Source organism: Nicotiana tabacum, chromosome 19 (assembly GCF_000715075.1).
Source record: "Nicotiana tabacum cultivar K326 chromosome 19, ASM71507v2, whole genome shotgun sequence".
In the NCBI taxonomy this organism is placed as follows: Eukaryota; Viridiplantae; Streptophyta; class Magnoliopsida; order Solanales; family Solanaceae; genus Nicotiana; species Nicotiana tabacum.
In genome coordinates this window covers 137536070-137550807 of record NC_134098.1, presented here as the reverse complement: position 1 = coordinate 137550807, position 14738 = coordinate 137536070, and the positions used below count along the sequence as shown (strand labels likewise).

General features: G+C 34.9%; 1 long non-coding RNA gene across 2 annotated transcripts; it reads right to left on the bottom strand.

The window, feature by feature from the left end:
* Positions 1-5195: 5195 nt before the first annotated feature.
* LOC107761382 (uncharacterized) lies at positions 5196-11312 on the bottom strand. 2 transcript variants are annotated; one of them, XR_012703005.1, is made up of 5 exons: positions 10635-11312; positions 9659-9845; positions 8234-8274; positions 7922-8057; positions 5196-5446 (listed from the first exon to the last, which is right to left on the bottom strand). It is a non-coding gene; the product is annotated as an uncharacterized LOC107761382 (long non-coding RNA). The 2 variants fall into 2 exon arrangements; XR_001642584.2 differs by lacking the exon at positions 5196-5446 and having other exon boundaries at positions 5681-8057; positions 10635-11301.
* Positions 11313-14738: the final 3426 nt, after the last annotated feature.

The window sequence follows — 14738 nt, the reverse complement described above, 5'->3', positions numbered from 1 at the left end:
TTATTTTATGTTTAGTATTTGACGTAAAGAAATTTGAAAAGTATTACCATGTCGACACCAACGATAACATGGAAAAAAACCCAAAACCAACAATGAAACGGCCGAATACGTCTACATAGCTAACTCCATAATTTTCATTTTTCATCTAATCATAGTTTCAAACTCTTGCCTTAATTAGTGCTAAGATTTCATTTAATATCGAGTATTCGCTTCCAATGTAAATAATTTTTAAGGAGAAGCACTCGCATTGAATATTCATATCCTTATCACACTCATTTATATGGCAAAACAAATCAATAATACATGTAGCATATATTAACGGTACTAAATTTAAAAGGTTTGAAATCTTTCTTTCTTGTTTCTTTCCTTTTGAGTTTTGATACTACTGCTACTGCTGCTAAGTATTGAGTAGCCTTTTTAGCTTTTGTGTGCTATGATTGTTATTTGGCAGTTGTCTTGTGTCACCAAGTTAAGGAACAATATTCTAATTTCTATTTCTTTTTTATTCTGTTTTCCTTTTTTTTCCGAATTAAATGGTGGTTGCTTACGTAAGCATTATATCATTTTTATGTAAGCATTCCCGTCCGCCCCTTCTTTCACACACACGTGATGTGGATCCATATTTATTTTGATTCCTTACATTCTAAAACTATCTCTAAGACTTGACAAATGAAAAAACAAACAAAAAGACATATATATACTAACAATCATGAATTATTGATTGTACAGTTTCAAATATCTTTGAAACATCAAATTAGGTGAGATGTTAAACTTGTATTACTAGGTAACTGTGTCAATTTGTCAAAATGAATGTTCCATTCACACTAATTGAGCCTATTTTACATATATTGATTATTGTGTCGTTTGAAGAAAAAAAAAACAAACACAAAGTAAGAGTTTAAGTTAATTTTTTATATCTGAAATATTCATTTTTTACTTAAAAAAAGGCTAGCCCGCTACGTATCCCACGTTCATGTAGAGTTCAGAGAAGAGTCACATCTCCAAGGATGTGATGCAAATTTTGAATGGATTAATAATGGATCAAAGAACATTGAAATTTTAATTTACAACATAGTGCTAGATTGATTTCCCCCTTTTTTCTGAAGATGTTAACAAAATTTTAGCGTAGAGATTAATGTCGTAATTATTTTGAAATAACGAATGATCGATTTATCATCATTTTAAATATCTTTTTTAAAGTGTAAATTGATGATATCCTTAGGCAAGAAAAGTATTTTCCAGAGAAAACACACGAGAAAGTGATTTTGTATGAAAATAGACTTTTGTGGAGTGTGAACGAAGGTTATAGAAGTTGAAAGGTAGACAAAGACGAAAGAAGAGTAAGAAAAGTAATTAGTTTTAATGTTATTAACAAAGATGAAAATCTCAATAGTAGAAAAGTGGATTAAAGGAAGTGGCGACTAATTGCCTACAGAAAATGGTACTCTCCTCATCCTACTTTATTTGACACCATTTAATTGTATCAAATTCTAAAAAGTAAAAATTTAGTAAAGCTTCATATAAAGTTCAATTAATTAAACGAACCTAATTTCTAAAATTGCAAACATTATAAGGAATAGTTAGTAGTAATATTTATAAAATCCAAAAAGAAGTTTGTAGTACAAATTATGACAGAAAAGAGTAGCAAACTAAATGATATATACAATACTCTAATTTCGATCTGCTATTTGTTTGAAGATAATTCTAAAAAGTAAAGTTTCTACTTTTTACCAATTTACATTAAGAAACGACTTCTCTTTTACTTTTTTAATTAACGAGGGGGTTCAATCCGTGAATTGCCAAAATTAAAGTGCTTTATTGAATGTGAAATGAGAAACTTATGACCATTCAAAGGTTACTTTTAAGGATTCTTAAAGAGTAATTACTCTTTTTAGCATTGGAATTCAAAGTGCTTTTTAAGGTCTTAATTACTGTTAAAACGTGATGAGCGTTGCTGTTATGTGTTAAGCAAACATTAAAGCCTAAACTTGTGAAGAAAAAGAATGTCATGTCTCTGCTTCTTTCTATTTGCTTCTTTTCCCCTTTCTATTCTTTGACTTTAGATCTGCCGAAGTTATAAAGCAAATTCACGGGGCCATTTCATTCATATTAGTCAAAAGTTTTACTGAGAAAATCCATTTAAACGAAATTTTTTTAAGCCTTTAAATTATATCAAAAGATTGCATTATCTACAGGACTATAGGAGTAAATACTTAATGCATTTTACTCATGTGGTTTTCTATATTTACGTTACCTCCTTATAGCTTGAGAACAATTTGAAATACCCTCATAATTGAAGTAAACGCTCATTTAAACTTAAAATTGGTCCCAACTTGTGAGATGCCAAATTGAATATGGAAACAGGGACTAAAGGAGCAATATCCAATATATTGTGTAGCGATCTCAACACTGATTTAAGTAGATAAATCCAAACAAATTAAACCCAAAGAATGAGGCACGGCATGTTGGTTTCTTTGTCTTAATAGAGAAAATAATTCTAAATATCAGCATAATCAAAAGTTGTGTCCTCCTCACCACGTGTAGCAATTCATAAATCCCAGAGGAAGTTCATTAGATTAAGACATAAACCCACTTTCGAAGTATAATAAAATCATTTCATTGCTTAATTAGCTCGTAAGCACTGAGCATTTCTAATCATCTCACCCATACAACACAAGACTGCATTTACAAACAACTGCACATGTTGACATAAAAAAAAAAGAGATCAAGAACCAAACAACCCCACCCCCACCCCCAAAACACAACCCACCCACCCTCAGTTTTGTTTGGTGTTTGTGGGAGTTTGCATGTGTAGGTGTTTACTTTTTAAACAAGTTAGTTTCTTGTGAGCAAAGGCATCTCCATCATCTCTCAATATATGTTGACGTTATGAGTTTCACCAATATAATTTGCTTTCTTTGGAACTTTGCTTGGTTTGGGAATGACCAAATCAAATTGAAAGCCATTATGATTGCACAAAAACATGCTGCTCTTCTCATGGCCCTATCTCAACTTGTTTTCTAAGTTCCTTTATTTTGTTTCCTTGTTTTTATCTGATAAAGACATCACAAGAAGAAAGAAAGTACTAGGGATTGGAAGGTACATGTATTTATATTGCTACGAAAACAAACTTCCCTTGTTAACTCCCTTTCTTTTTAAGTTCTTTTGGCTCTTTTTAAAATGCATAGGTAGGATATGATGATCTTAGATGAATTCGGCAGAGAGAAACTAACACAGAAATCATTGATGGGACCAAATGTAGCTTTTGAGTAAAGCTAGCTAATTATGCTCATAATATATGCATCTCAAAGATATCAATTCCAAGGTCAAAGCATGAAGCTTTCGAGTCAAACACCCACTACACATCTTAGATCGAAAGTACGAAATATAACTAGTAGTTTATAGTAAACATATGAAAATGGGCACATTCATGAAAGGTATAATTGTGCCCAACTAGAGTGGAGATACCACTTGTGGTAAAATTTAGCAAACGCCTCCAAAGTGAAAGGTTGGGCCTTTTGTTCATTATAACTGGGTGACTTCTTTTGACCCTAGATTAGATTATGTTAAACTTGGGTACATTGCATTTCTAAGGAAGTTGCAAGTAAAATTATCTGCGCGCAATCATTTTTACGGAATTTAAAATAATACAAAAACTTACCGGCACCCCGTATTTATATCAACCAAATAAATGCATAATGTTACATATATCTTCACTAAACCATAACTAATATATTCAAAGTTGTTTCAATAAGAAGTCTAAACTATAATGTTTATTGAGCGCTATATTAACTTATGTGCTTAGAAGTGGAAGCAAGAAGGAAAGGAAAGGAAAAGAGTGTGAATGGTAGTGCAAGTTTAAATAGAAGACAAGTGTATTTTATATTGTCCTTTATTCCCTTTCATTCCGAACTCTTCGTACTTATTAGGCTCGAACTCGTATAATTCCAGTTCAATTTTTACTTTGGCTTTTGTAAATATGCAATCTAATATGAACCAGAATAAGTTCAGTTTGATCCATCTTTTTCTTTTCTTCATAATTTATATAGTTATTCAGTGAAGGTAATGTACACATGTATACTAGCACTTGTAGATTGTCATGCTACAAAATAACAGTGCCATTAGAATAATCCCTCATACGACAGATTATTTCTTCATGTTGCTGGCTCCAGTAACTCATAAATATGCTTTCCTGTAGTTGGTGATTATTCATTTCTCCCATTGTAAGCCTCTACTACTTTAAATTTTTACCGAGAACTACGGTTTTTCAATATATAAAAGGCGATTTTTTTAAAAATAAATTAGGCCAAACCAAATTGAAAAACTGAACCGGAATATAAATTTCAGTTATTTCCTTTTGGTTTTCCAGTTAAATCTAATTAATATACACGGCGAATTCAACTTATGTCTTTAGATAACTAATCCCAGTACGCCTATGAATAGTTTCACAGGAAAATTACCCTTATACTCTAAATTCTAAGCCCTAAAAGTACATAGAGCCATGTAACGTAAAATTTTACCATCAAATACCATATCACCCTCGAAGCTTAAGTTGAGCACATTAGAAATATGATAACAACACAAACTCTCTTGCTCTATATTGCTTATCCTGGCCAAAATTCTTAATCCACCTGAAAGTCATTTGCCACTCTGTTCACTTATCTTGAATCTCTCAAACCCCCGCCCATCTCTGGCTAGAATGTACCACATCATTGAGGTAACACACTATTGAGTATTGACTCCTTTTAAGATTTTGGATGATCGCTAATTTTTAGAGTTGAGTTAGGTACGAAGTCCTTTTAAGACCTATTTCATAAGTAAACTTTCAAAGTTAAGCAAGCCATACTAGCATGACGAGATTGCAGAAGAGCTTGCTAACGAAAGCACATCAAAGAACAATGTGTTTAGCAAGAATACATTCCAGAGACTCTTTTAGATTGAATACAAAGGGAGCATTGACGTTATGTCTTCTAATATTTTTTACTTTCACTACTTTGGCATTAAATTTCAGTGACCAGTGACTAATAGTTTCACCAATATCTATAGTTCTATATCATGGAACTTTCAGTGCTAACACTTCACTCTCCATTTTTTGGCAGCGGAAACTGCAGTACTACAAATATCATCTGACGGGGCATCTTTTTCTGTGGTGGACATGGAAAAGAATTAAAACGATGATCTACAAGGACTAGGATTAAAAGATGCACTCAGGCAGTTCCCTTCAATTTTGTATGCCTACCAATTTATAGGTAAATGAGTTGACACCAGTTCAGTGAACAGAGAAAATGCAGTGAACATACCCCAGTAGCGCACAGACCCACTATCTTGGCTTTTCAAGGTCATCTCCAGTAATCAGCTAACCTGCTGATTCCTAAATTTCTATCTCCAATAAGGTGGGAGGCAGATGGAGATTAAGTCCATCATCACTTGAAGCTGTCATTCGGATCTGTATATTGTAAATAGTACAGTTACAATAACCTCAACGCTAATCTTGTCAATGGAATACAAAGGAGGCATTGGCACTATGTCCTCTAATTTCTTTACTACTTTGGCAGTACATTTTCAATGACCACCGACTAATATATTCACCAATATCTATTTTTACAAGTAATTAAAGATTTTATAAATTTATGCACTAAGCCAGTGCTTAAGCATAATTAAAGATTGTGCAATCCCTCCATTGTGTCAAGCATTCCATCTGCATCATGTTCAATAACCAGATTGCACCAAAAAGGTTACAAAAATATACATCTGTTTATGACTCTGCACGTTTCTCTTTTTGCCTTAAAAAGTTCTGTTGTTTCTTTAAAGTCAGAAAGTATACCAAATGGCATGAGGTATGGTATTCCAAGTTTTACAGATTTATAACCAAGCCCCTCTTGTTCCAACCTTGCAAGAGCTTAATAACGGATTTTGGCATGGTCCAACTCATGCCAAGAATTACCAGAAACACGCTCCACAGCTGGCTAGCAACCCTACAATGCAGGAAGAAGTGGAAAACTTCTTCAGGATGCTCTTCACACAGTGGATATCTGCTGCAGAGCTGAAACCCCCACATTTGAAAACTCGAATGTGTGAGTCAAGCCTCCCAAGCAACAATCCAAGAGAAACAAGAATAGTTCGAAGGTGCCTTGTTTCTCCAAATCTTTTCCCAAGGCCACAATACCCCGTTGGTGCTAGAATCCAGCATGCGGCAACAACTTTTGACTGAAAAGAGGCACTGGTGATGGCTTTTTCAACTAATGGAATCTGTTCTACGTGATCCAAGGTTATGTTGCTTAACATATGGAGCAAAAGGCAGAGTCTTTCCACTTCCCAATAATATTCTTTCTAAGAAAAAGATTCCGCCCTTGTCTCGAAGGAATACTGCAATTTCTCCCTTTTGTTGAGAAGATAAGCTGAAGATGTCCATGAATTGGTCTCTTTTTTTTTTTTTTTTTGGGGGGGGGGGTGGGGGGGGGGGGGGGGACCCAACCATGTGTCTTCCCAAAATCTGATGTTCCTCCGTTCACCAAGAATAAAGCCCATATTTGACCTGACTTTTTTCCAATAGCCTTCATACAATGGAAATTTCAAATGCTACCACTTTATTTGTAGTTCCTTTAACAGAGGAAGTTGCAGTACTACAAACACCATCTAATGGGGCATAACCTCATTTATCTTTTTCTGTGGACATGGAAAAGAACTAAAACAAAGATCTATAAAGACTAGGGATAAAAGATGCATTCCAATGGTCCACTTTAACTTTGTGCATAACAATTTATAGGTGAAAGAGCTGATTCTCCAGTTCAGTGAAAAGAGAGAACGCAGTGCTCTTATCCTGGTGGCGCAGTTTCAAGGCCATCTCCAATAACAGGCAGCACACACCAATTTCAGTTTCAAATGTTTACACGGGCTTAGACATGAGAATGATACTAAGTTGAGTCATTTATGGAGATGGCCATGAGATAACCTACCTTAATAACAACCAAATAAAGTGGAAGCATAAGGAGCTTAAGTCCATCATCTCTTGAAGCAGTCATCCAGATCTATAGCATCTGATATCTCAACAGTAAACTTATGAAACCTCAATGGCTAATTGCCCAATTCATCAACAAATGAGAAAGGAAAAGCATCAAAACGACAATAAATAGTAAGCTTTTCCTGCTCTATTAAACCGGGATCCGCAGGTAGCTTCTTATTTAATGGTTGTCATTAGAACCTTTAAATGTACATAACCCTTTTCTTTTATTGTTTATGTTCTTAAACGTGCATTAACAATAACTTTACTGCTGGATTATCTTTGAACAATGCAATCTCACGTTTTTTTGTTTATTGATTGATTTGGAATCTTTACTTCTGTTGATTAAGCTAGTTTTTCTTGACTTCTCCTCAAGATGGAGAGCAAATGAGAGGAGGAAAACAGGAAAAACCCTGCAAACGTATGCTCCTAATGCAAAAAAGAACGATGACGAAGTAAGGTATGATGATGTGCAGATGAATGATGCTGCTATGCACATTATCACTCCTTTCATCATCATTCTTCTTTTCCGCAACAGCAGCCGGAACATTCATTTGAAGTCTCTTCCTGTGTGACCATCTTCCTCCATTTTATTTTGAATAGAAGCCAAGACAAAACAGCTAAATCAATCGAGATTAAGATTCCAAATCAATAAACAAAAAAGGTAAATGTAAGATAACACATGAGATAACCCACCAATAAAATTATTGATAATGCATGTGTAAGAGGATAACAATAAAAAATATGCACAATTAAGATTCTTTCCTCTTTCATAGCAGGTTTGCGTTATGCAATAACACACCTGTCTCCTCATCATGAATATCATAGTCTTAAAGCCTTTTTAAATGTACATTAGCAATAAACATACAACTGATGGTTTACGCCTAATGTACAATTAAAGGTTATGTTTGTGAAATGCACCTTCTCAGAGCAGCAACAACAACATCACTCATTAGCTAATCACCCCCTCCCTTTTCATCATCACTCTTCTCCGCAGCAGCAACATCATTCTGTTGCACATCATCAGTTCTTTCATCATCATCAGTATTTTCTGCTCCTGCGTAAAAATGAGGGAGGCATTAAGCTACAACACATGACAACTGGGAGAACATGTTTCATATAGAGGGATATCATTTTTTCAAGATTGTCGACTGTTTAACAAGTTGGAGATTGTCAATAATCTAGTGTGTTGCGCGCGTGTGTGTGTGAGAGAGAGAGAGAGCGAGATTGTACCTGATGTTTTTCATTCCATCAGGCACAACATACATTTCCATCTGCAGTTAAGAGAAAATACTACTCAATGATGAAATAAGAACCCATCTAAGGTTTGAGATCATATTAAGAGCCTTCGACGAATTTAATTTAACCAAGTTGGTCAATCAGCATGGAGATGAAGAATTTACTCTTGAATAGACGGACAGTGTTGTTAACATATTTGTCTTTTAAGATAAAGCAGCATCTGGTTGGTTTTATCAGCTGCTAATCTTGAGAAAGCATTTAAAGTCTCTTGCACTTGATGGTCAATCACAGAAACAGAAGATAAGATACAGTTGAAGAAGATGTTTCAAGGTTTGCGGGAACCATTCTCTTCTAACTTAAAAGAGGAAGACGAGATGGTGCTAAAGAAATATTTAATGAAGAGAAATCGAGTGCAAAGGGCTCATTACGTTAACAATAACTGCAAGAAGCCAAAAGGAATAGAATAGAGGAGGTTTAGTAATAGTATGGGGCTATTTTTGTACAACGAAAAGAAAACATATTATGGGACTTTTGCCAAATCCAATTGTAGAAAAGGGCTATTTGTACACATGGGACTTCTACTACGACATTATACTAATGGCATCTGGTTTAGATGGTTAAAAAAATTTTGTGCCATATGATTTAAATATATTCTTGCACTTTTAAGTTCTGCAGACCTAGAAACAAAGTGCAATATGCTTTTAATTCCTATTAAAAGGACCAATTATCAGGATAACAACTCAAAGGTAAAGAGTATTTGAACCAGGTGAGGCAGCATAAAGCGCACCAGCTCTCAAACAACTTCTTGTTATTAGGATGTTGAGGAGGACAACCATTTATTCTGAGAAGGAGAGGACAGCCAGTTACACGGAAGCTTATCTGATTCAAGCATCTGCCTTAATTTATTGACGACAGTTCTAAGTTGAGACAGGACAGAGTATCCGCAAACTGTTTGTGTTATTTTCATGGAACTTCTACATTATACTAATGGCATTTGGTTTAGATGGTTTACAAATTTTGTGCCATATGACTGTGCAGGAGTCAAAAGGTATCACCATTTCCTTGTCCAAAAGATGCATAATGATGTTTTTTATTAGTAAGATAGAAACTTTGTTTACAAAAGACAACACTAAGATGGTGATGTAAACTGTACAACCTAACCCAAAAAATATAGTTCCTTCTAGTTCTGTAGGGAACCAATGAGATCTAACAATAATTCAGCCTCACTTACATATTCCATTCTACATATCGCATTCCTCCATGTTGGAAACACACATAATGATAGGCAAGTAATTCTTGTTCCTTTTTTTCATGCGCATTAAAATGCCTCCTAACTTCAAACTGACCCTCCCACCCGCGCCTCAGAAAGAAGGGAAGGATAAGAAAACAGAAAAGGCATGTAAATCAAAGCACAGCTACCTGGGCAAAATTAAAATTACGTTGAATAATAAGGCCAAAATCTGCACCATCCACCACTGAATCAAATAGATCACACTTCTGTAGCCACTTCTGGACGAGTGCACCTTAGAAATTAGTCCAATACTCTTTCACCTACATGCCTGAAGCATGGAAACTCAAATACTGGGAATTGACAGCAACATTTCACCTGTTTTGAACCAATATATTTTGCATTTCAACAGATCTTTCAGGATCCAGTTTAATGGAGAAAGGATAATAATCAATGAAAGTGCCAAAATGCTAAATACACATAAACAACAAAGTATGACATTCCTTTAAGTGTTACCATATCAAAAACTTGTTTTATTGGCTGCAACCAACATTGTATTATAAAGACAAACAAATACATCTTTTGAGAAGGACAAACACATACATCTAATTCCACTCACTATCATTTGCATTTTTATATTACAAAGGCCCTCATCTACAGAGATTCCTGCTTATTAACTGTAATGTCCACCCAAATGATATTTCTTCTAGGGTGTGTTTGTTGGGAGTGTTGGCAGACGATAAATATGAATGCTTAGCTTTATGAAGACTATTATACTTTTCTTTAAATCAACTTGAGAACTATGGCTCGGAAGCCTCAAGCATCATTCTCAGCAACCCTAGCAGCCTCCAACATCTTTTTCAGCAATGATGATACAAATTTCTCTATGATAGGTTTGAGTAAACGATAGAAGTATACCGCAAAAGAAACAGAATTATCAAATGTCAATAATGTGAAACTACCTAATGAATTCACTCTCATAAGAAATCGTCTAAAAAACAGTAGTTATAGCCAAAAAATATGCAGGATACTACAATCAGTATGACAGAATCAATCAGCAATTTAGTTGACGGGATGCAACGATTTCTAAAAAAAAAAAAAAAAAGAGGATAAAAGTATCCCAGCTGTACTAAAATTTAACAACACAAAAGTAGAGGATTATCATACCATAAGTCTCTTATGAGGCCCTGCCTTTCTGATGCTCTTAATCTATGCATCCTTTCATATACTTTCTCCTCCCTGTTTCGACTCTGAACTAATATTTAATAGTCACAACCCCAGCCTTCTCACTTCTCAGCCATTCCCTTCTCACAAATCCCGAGCAATGCCGGACCAAATGATCTCAACCTGGGAAGAATCCCAAAATAATTCATTTGCTTAACCAAATCAATCACGGTCTTGTGGCATTGTGCAATTTTCTGCTAAGGGAGTTGCAGTGGTACCAGTGGAAAATTGAAATAATAAGAGAGTAGTCCAGAGTCCAGACCATTTAAAAAGACAGACGAGTAAGAATTTGAAGAGTTAAGAGGTTATTTTCCGCTTCTCTCAACAAACAGTAATTTGTAATTATATTTAGCACTATTAATATAGTTAATAATTAGCATTACTGTAGTTTAATTAAAAGAGTTTAAGAGGCGACTTTTCGATTTTCTAATAGTAGCGTATACAAATTAAATAAAAGGGGAAAATCCAAAAATATGAGACAAGAGAAGAAAAAATGGGCTGGACTTTGTATACATAGGATCCTCATTGAGGCGAGGGAAGAGCATATTCCAGGTTAGTTAAGCTTTCCGAGGAGGAGAAGTCCAGGTTTTACGACTATACTTTGTAAGTAAAATAATGTACTTCCTTCGTCCCATTTTAGTTTATTGTTTTAACTCAAAGAAATTGTCCCAAAATACTAGCATGTTACTTTAGGAATTCAAAACTGAATTTGTTTATTGCTTTCAATTATTATACCTTTAATATTAATGAAATATTTTTTTAGTACTGTTCAATTTTCAAAAGATAAAAAATATTTAATAGGAGTAACTTAATAAATCATATCTTGTATAAAGCCACAATTAAAAGGAAGGAATAGAAGATACTTTTACCCTCCGTTTACGGCTTAGTAGATAGAACCCTTTATAGTGTTAGGGGGCCATGACATGACAGATTTCTCAAAGCATTCATAACATGAAGATTAAATGAACAAGGACTTCACATTTTGGATATGTTCTTTCCTTGTCACAAGCAAAAGGAAAATGCTCATTCGGCATTATTCTTCCCCTACATTGAAGGGTTGTTAAACGAATACTCTTTATCGAAAAATTATATTGTATATATAACAATTTATATTGTATATATAGGTCTAAAATTATTTTTATATAGGTATATTAAATTTTGAATAACCTTTGCGAACATACAAAAAAATAGATTTTTAGTACATGGTGTATACCATGAAAAATACTCTTTAAAGACAACTAAATCACAAGTGATAGGGATATTTCTAATGCATTCTTCGTGCTACCTCATGTGGAAGTCATTACTCGAAGTCTATTGAAGTTTAACTGTTTAAGTAATCCAATATTTAAAATTTGTCCCTACATTTTTCTTGACCTTTGAGTTTGTTGACTCACAGACTTCCGTTTCCATTGGTTCTAAGGAAAATCAATTGGATGTGTTAAATCTCGAATAATATAGGTTATCTCTTTGTCCTTGCCGTAAACATAAACTTACTTCATACCAGGATCTTGAACATGATAATCTTACATAAAATTATTACAAAAAACATACATGAATCTTAAGTTATTATCACGAAGCGGCAGCGTTAGTTGGAATTGGTTTCTCGCCCCTTGCCCTAGCTTTCGTTACCGCCGACTTTAGTGATAGAAGAGAGAATAGAAAAATACTGTAACCCTAATGAGCGGGGAGAGGACCAATTTATAGAGGTTCTCACTTAATCTGGTACGTCCATCAAATAACCGATCGGACGGATGAGATTTGCTCATTAATTAAATATTAATTATGGTCCTTAAACCTATTGGGCCGCCAATATACGTAGGAAAATCGTACACTCTCCCATTTGGCCCAATAATCACATAATATTAATACTTAATAATATAAGATCATTAGTTGCGCATAAACAACTCTCTTCTATAATGTCCATCATAAATATCATAATACGATAAACTACTAAATGTGAGTTATGGCGATTATATATATAATTTGTCTACATACTCCCTTCCATATACTACAAAATTAGTAACTCATCGTATCAGGTCCATAAGCTATAAAACATTTTGGTCCACAATAATGTCTCATTGAGACTTATCCTGTAATATCTCAAAACAATAATGTGCACCCCATTAGGAGAAACAGAAAATCATTAATGTATATCAGAAACACATAAATGAGCTAAGAGTGTCAAAACATCATATATACAGCCAAGACCCATTTTATGTGCATGTTCTTTAAATATCTTTGGATGTAAACCTTTCGTTAACGGATCTGCAATCATGAGATCAGTTATAATATGCTCAAGTGACACTCTTTGTTTCTAAACTTCCTCCTTGACGGTAAAGTACTTTAATTCCATATGTTTGGCACATTTGGAGTACTTATCGTTCTTGGAGAAGAATACTGCTGCAGAATTATCACAGTAAATTTTCGGCAGCTTGGTAATGGTGTCGACGACCCCAAGTTCGGAAATAAAGTGTCACGACCCAAAATTCAATGAAGGTTGTAATGGCGCCGGACACCACTGTTAGGCAAGCCAACAATAATTACTTAATTGGGTTCTCATTTTTATTATTTGAAATCATATTTTCCTTCAATTTAAATGGTAAGGAAAGGGGATTTACAGAGTAAATAATAATACTTTTAACGAATTCAATACAGAATAACCCATAATTATCCCAAAACCTGGTGTCATGAGTACATGAGCATCAACCAGAAATATAAAATAAAATACAACATCTGTCCGGAGTACAAATTTAGACAGGAGAAATATAAATACTCTGAAAGAGACTCTACCGGCTGTGGGTTGTAATATGGAATGTAGCTCACGTATAAGTCCCCGCATGCATACATGCCTCTACTCTCACAAGACCACTAGTCATATATGTACCTGCACAAAAATGTGCAGCAAGTGTAGTATGAGTACGTAATCAACGTGTACCCAATAAGTATCTAGCCTAATCCCGGAGGAGTAGTGACAAGGGATCGACATCGACACTTACTAGTGGTCCAATAATACCATATACAGTAAAGAGGTAAGTAAATATGAGGCAGAGCAAATAAATGAGACAAACAAATATAGATCATGTGGTACAAATACCCCTCTTTACGAGAAACTCAAGCTCTCCGTTTGAAATTCCCTCCTTAACTGGAGCATATATATAAATATAGTGGATCTCATCAGATAGATTTTCATAACCCAAATCGGGAAAACTCACAGATACTCTGGCTTTTTGCCAAATATTACGCACGATTCCATGAGGATATGATATAGGAAATGTCGAGGTGTACGGCCCGATCCAACATAATAATAAAATTGTGCACTGCCGAGGGTCGAACGGCACGAACCATAGATGTATCTATTAACTGACGAGACGAACGGCCTTCTCCCATGAGAGTGTGGTACATAAATCCTGCCGAGGCGAACGGCCCAATCCTATTAGAATAAGAGGCTTTGATGGGTCCTTGACCCCACTCACGAATAAACGCGTGAGTTGTAATTTATTTAACAAAAACCTTTCAATGAAACATATATATCCCGAAAATATGCCGTAAGAGGAGTAATATTATTCGGTGACTAATCATGAACTTGTGAAGTCTCTACAAAAGCAATTCTAGTCTCAAATAGTAATGCAAAATAGAGGAATTTAATAGACGAGAGACTACTCAAATAGTACAGCTATAGCATGATGTGAACCTAAGTCTACCCGGACAACAATATGAATCTAACTATGTACGAACTCTCGTCACCTCGTGCGTACGTAGTCCCCACAACAAGTTGCACACATTAAATATATCACCTAGGGGTAGTTTTCCTCTCACAGAGTTAGACAGGAGACTTACCTCGCTCTGAAATTCCATAACCGGCTCCAAAGCCCTCTAACACCTCAAACTGATGCCCGTCGCTCCAAAACTAGTCAATTAAGATGCAACCCAATCAAAATGTACTCTAATACTCATAATTAATCAATTTATAACAATTTTCAACTCCTCTCGAAAAGTCGATAAAAATCACCCTCGGGCCCACGCGCCCGGATTTCGAAAATTTTCGAA